Consider the following 5,000-nt stretch of genomic DNA (forward strand, 5'->3'; position numbering starts at 1 on the left):
ATGGAAGAAATTACGGGTCGCTGCTTGGGCAACAGCGTCGCCGTCGGAGAAATGAACTCTACGGGTCCGCTGCTGGGGCACAGCGGTCGCCGGTGGTGAAAAAAAAATGAAAGGAGTACGGGTCGCTGATGGGGCACAGCGTTCACCGTTACTCGAAATGAACTCGAAAGCCACGGGGTGCTGAAGAGGGCACAGCGCAAACCCCGATTGGCGACCGCGTGGGGACGGCTCGCGCGTCCGTGTTCCCGGCGATAACGGTGAGGTTTCTGGTGCGTGCGACCGGCGATTGACCGGAGGCTAAGGTACTGCGGGTGGTGGACCCCACTCGTCCAAGGCCCCTCCGCGTCAGGGCTGACCATCGTCACTGTCACTGCATCCGCTCCGGGGCTCGTGCGTGCGAGTGGGCGTTCTCGGTCAAAGAGGTATAGTGAAAGTGTGAGGGGCGGCTGTTCGAGCCGTGTACCGAACAACGGAGAGGTTTCTGGCGCGTGCGATCGGCGATTGGCCGGAGGCTAAGGTACTGCGGGTGGTGGACCCCACTCGTCCAAGGCCCCTCCGCGTCAGGGCTGACCATCGTCGCTGTCACTGCAACCGGACGGTCACGGTCCGTGCGGTCGTCTCGCTCTCTTAAAGAGCAGTGCGACAAGACGGGCCAGGGTATAGTGCTTGCAAAGCCGGGATAACGGTGAGGACATAGTGCGTGCGACCGGTGATTGGCCGGAGGCTAAGGTACTGCGGGTGGTAGACCCCACTCGTCCAAGGCCCCTCCGCGTCAGGACTGACCATCGTCACTTTATCTGCATCCGCCTCGGTCGCGTGGGTGCGGCTTGGCACGTATGACCACGTCACGCTAAAGACAACGGGGGCAGTGGAACTGAACGTGCGCAGCATAACGAAAGCCGGGATAACGGTGAGGACATAGTGCGTGCGACCGGTGATTGGCCGGAGGCTAAGGTACTGCGGGTGGTAGACCCCACTCGTCCAAGGCCCCTCCGCGTCAGGACTGACCATCGTCACTTTATCTGCATCCGCCTCGGCCTAGTATGTAATGTGGCGGTCGTCTCGCCCGTGTCTTCTGTCGGCAGGGTATAGTCGTGTGGAGGGATGGCTCGTGCGAGCTCGTGGACTGAACAACGGAGAGGTTTCTGGCGCGTGCGATCGGCGATTGACCGGAGGCTAAGGTACTGCGGGTGGTAGACCCCACTCGTCCAAGGCCCCTCCGCGTCAGGGCTGACCATCGTGCTGTCACTGCAACCGGACGGTCCCCCGCGAGCGCGTTTCGTCTCGCTCTGGCCAATTGGAGAGCCGTGACAACAAGAGCGATGCGTCTGACTCATTCGAGGTCACGGATAACGGTGAGGACACGGTGCGTGCGACCGGTGATTGACCGGAGGCTAAGGTACTGCGGGTGGTAGACCCCACTCGTCCAAGGCCCCTCCGCGTCAGGACTGACCATCGTCACTGTCTCTGCATCCGCCCGGCTGAGTTTGTTCAGCGGTCGTCTCGTTCACGTTCCACACAACCGCGCGTCGGTTTGGGATAGCTGGGTCGGCGAGACGCCGAGAGAAGAGAGTGCGTTCGAAGCTGGATAACGGTGAGGACTGGTGCGTGCGACCGGTGATTGGCCGGAGGCTAAGGTACTGCGGGTGGTAGACCCCACTCGTCCAAGGCCCCTCCGCGTCAGGACTGACCATCGTCACCTTATCTGCATCCGCCCGGTGGGGATCTGCACCGTCGACCCAAGCATGAAAACCCTCGTGTCGGTTCGGGCGAGAAAAAAGAGTTCAAGGGAAAAAGGCAACGATTTCACCATTCGAGTTCATGTGGAGGACAAAAAGAGGACAAAATGGAAACGAAATGACCATGAGTTCATCGATGGAAATGAGGACAATACTGACGAATATGGAGAGTTCTAAAATTTTGCCAAATGACACCGATGGTTGACGAGAATCCCTAAGCCACGGGGTGGGATACAAACCTGAACTAAAGACCTGCCATAGTCCGGTTTTTTTCCCAAAAAGGGCGCATGTGGACGGAGGGCACACATGGAAACCTAACCACCAGCCGAGCCATTGCCGGAGGAAATATAACGATATGCCAAATACCATAGCCTTTGGGACAAAGCCGATTCTTGGAGGACAACAAAAATGAGACATGGTACTTGGTGAAGCACCGGACATATGGAGCCACAGGGGCCAGAAAAGAGCCGATAGTACAGGGCAAGATGTGATGTGACGGTAACGGACATGTGTTAATGATGGTGGACATGTGTTACGAGATGAAATGCTTGGAAATCACGTAAAGAACCGATGCGTGAATGAAAATGAAAACAGATCATGTTGGGACCAGGTTGGGAACCCCTCCACAGTCTGCGACAAAAAAAGCTTCCCGTGTGGGATTATTCCGGTAATAAGAAGGGAGTCAGGTGCCCGGTACCTGTACGCCACTATGAAGGCCTCTGGTGGTTGTACGCTGGTTTAAAGACTCGATTTACCCCCGCCTTGACAAATCGAGCGCCACAAAAAGTTGCGCCGTAAAAGGGCCCTGACTTTCCTTGTTGGTTCGGGTTGGCATCGCCGGGGCTTGTGAGATAAGTGCCTATTCTAGGGGGATGGAGTACACAATCTCTACGACCTCTTTGGTGCCTCTGGGTGGTTCAGGCCCGTGGGAAAAGCCTCAGAGCCGCTTCCTTGAGGAGCCGCGGGTGACTCACGGGTTACGTCATCGCCTGGAGGTGTCGGGAGTTCTTTGTTTTGTTTTGCGAAAAACCCCCGTCACGAGAAACTGTGCTTCTTCTCGGTTTGTTACGGTTGCACGCAGGTGCCGCCGGCCGTTCCCACAGTTTTCTCGTCGTGTCACCGGGCTGCTTGCGGCTATCGGTAGATGCACTGTGCACGTCTCCCTGCCACGAAAGGAAGGAGTGAAGGAAGGTTGGCAAATAACCGAATCGATCGCGTGACAAGGTACAGGGCGATCGCACGTATTGACGTGAGGCATAACGAGAGGGGGTTGGGCCTAGGGCCGGCCCCGGAGGTATCCGTCCCTGTCGATTCTCTCTCTGGGTTGACGCGCAAGAGCACGGGCATGGCAGTCCGCGCGTGCGTCCCCGGGCTAGTCTCCGGCAGCGGCGTTCCGCCTCTTAGGGTAGTCGGGCGCCGAATCCCTCCCTCTCGCCCGGACCGGACTTTCGAAGGCTCATGTAGATGGCACTTATAGACGTGTCGGGGCCCGAGAAACAATGGTCCCGCACCGCCGAGGCCGGAATGGTTACAGTTTACTGTAACCGCTATAGTCAACGTAAAGGGGTGCACGTTGCCCGTCTCTGATGCGATGAAGGTTCGGGAAGATCGATTCGATGGACGGTGGTCGAGCCCGGATCCATTACGGCGACCACCACGGACAAGGTACCCGGTTCCGCTTTTGCTCGTCTGGCGCGTGCCAACAAAACGGGGGTATATGGGTTGCCACCCGGCCCGGTCTTGTGCTACGCTCGGAGTGTTCTGGGGTTCGGGAGCCGTGGGAAAAGCCTCAGAGCCGCTTCCTTGAGGAGCCGCGGGTGACTCACGGTGCTACGTCACCGCATTCCTCCGAGGACAGTAGTTACGCCGGATCACCGGTCCCATTACCTGGCCTTCGGCGACATCTCAACGCTCACCCCTTGGGCCCCACTTTACCCAAGTCGGGATGAACCTAGGATGGGGGGAGCTCTTGATCGACCCTAGGCCCCACCGCCTAACTCAGCCAAATCAGGGGTGGATAAACCGTGCCCGCCTTGGGAGCAATAGACCTTCCGATGCTTTGCCAACTCAGGTGTTGCGATCTTGAAAGGTGTCTCCGGGCATCACTGCTCTACATGGGTGGCCGGGCAGCGGGGGGCTGACCCGGGCGGCCGCCTGGAGATGTCGGGAGGCACCTGTAGACAACTCTCAGCGGTGGATCACTCGGCTCGTGCGTCGATGAAGAACGCAGCTAGCTGCGAGAATTAATGTGAATTGCAGGACACATTGATCATCGACACTTTGAACGCAACTCGCGGCCCCGGGTCCCTCCCGGGGCCACGTCTGTCTGAGCGTCGCCTGACATTCAATCGGGCCCGACCGCGGCGGTGAGGGGCGGCACCGTTCCGCGGCGTGGCCCGCGACTGGGGATGCAAGATCGGGGAAAGTGTTATGCCAGCACGCACCCCGACCCCCTAAGTAAAGCCAGATACGGGGCTCGTCCATGCCCGTACAGAGAAGTGGTCGAGAGAGCGAGATTTCGGGGAACATGCATATGTGAGCGAGGCATGTCGTTGAGATCCACAAAGACCTCACAGTCCGCGGTCACGAGGCGGTCATTTGGATAGTAACCACCGACCCGTGAGTGTCCCTCCGCAAAATGGACTGGATCCGAGGCAAAAACAACACGGACCGAAGGCGCCGGCGCGTGGTGCGCGGACACCCGCGTCGGCAGGGCGATAACCGAAAAAATGAAATAAAAGGATCTCCTCCCCGAATCTCAATCGATCGAACCGCGGCTTTTATGGTTCCGACCTCAGATCAGACGGGGCTACCCGCTGAATTTAAGCATATTACTAAGCGGAGGAAAAGAAACTAACTAGGATTCCCCTAGTAGCGGCGAGCGAAGCGGGAAAAGCCCAGCGCTGAATCCGCTGCCCCTGGCAGGCAGTGGAAATGTGGCGTAAGAAAGGTACCACTCACTTTGCGCCCCGAAGGGCCTGAGTCCTTCTGATGGAGGCTCAATCCCGTGGACGGTGTGAGGCCGGTAGCGGTTCACGGGTCGCCCGAGATGGTACCTTTCCGGAGTCGGGTTGTTTGTGAATGCAGCCCAAAGCAGGTGGTAAACTCCATCTAAGGCTAAATACAGGCACGAGACCGATAGTCAACAAGTACCGTAAGGGAAAGTTGAAAAGAACTTTGAAGAGAGAGTTCAACAGGGCGTGAAACCGCTGAGAGGTAAACGGATGGGGACCACGCAGTCCGTGTGGGGGATTCAACCCG

At 58.1% G+C, this 5,000-nt stretch overlaps 1 non-coding gene and 1 pseudogene across 1 annotated transcript; both read left to right on the forward strand.

The window, feature by feature from the left end:
* Positions 1-3,921: 3,921 nt before the first annotated feature.
* Positions 3,922-4,075, forward strand: LOC144192909 (5.8S ribosomal RNA). Its single transcript, XR_013325491.1, has one exon. It is a non-coding gene; the product is annotated as a 5.8S ribosomal RNA (ribosomal RNA).
* Positions 4,076-4,551: 476 nt separating this feature from the next.
* LOC144192906 (28S ribosomal RNA) overlaps positions 4,552-5,000 on the forward strand; it is a 2,518-nt pseudogene continuing 2,069 nt past the window's right edge.

This window comes from Stigmatopora nigra, unplaced genomic scaffold, assembly GCF_051989575.1.
Source record: "Stigmatopora nigra isolate UIUO_SnigA unplaced genomic scaffold, RoL_Snig_1.1 HiC_scaffold_28, whole genome shotgun sequence".
NCBI lineage: Eukaryota > Metazoa > Chordata > Actinopteri > Syngnathiformes > Syngnathidae > Stigmatopora > Stigmatopora nigra.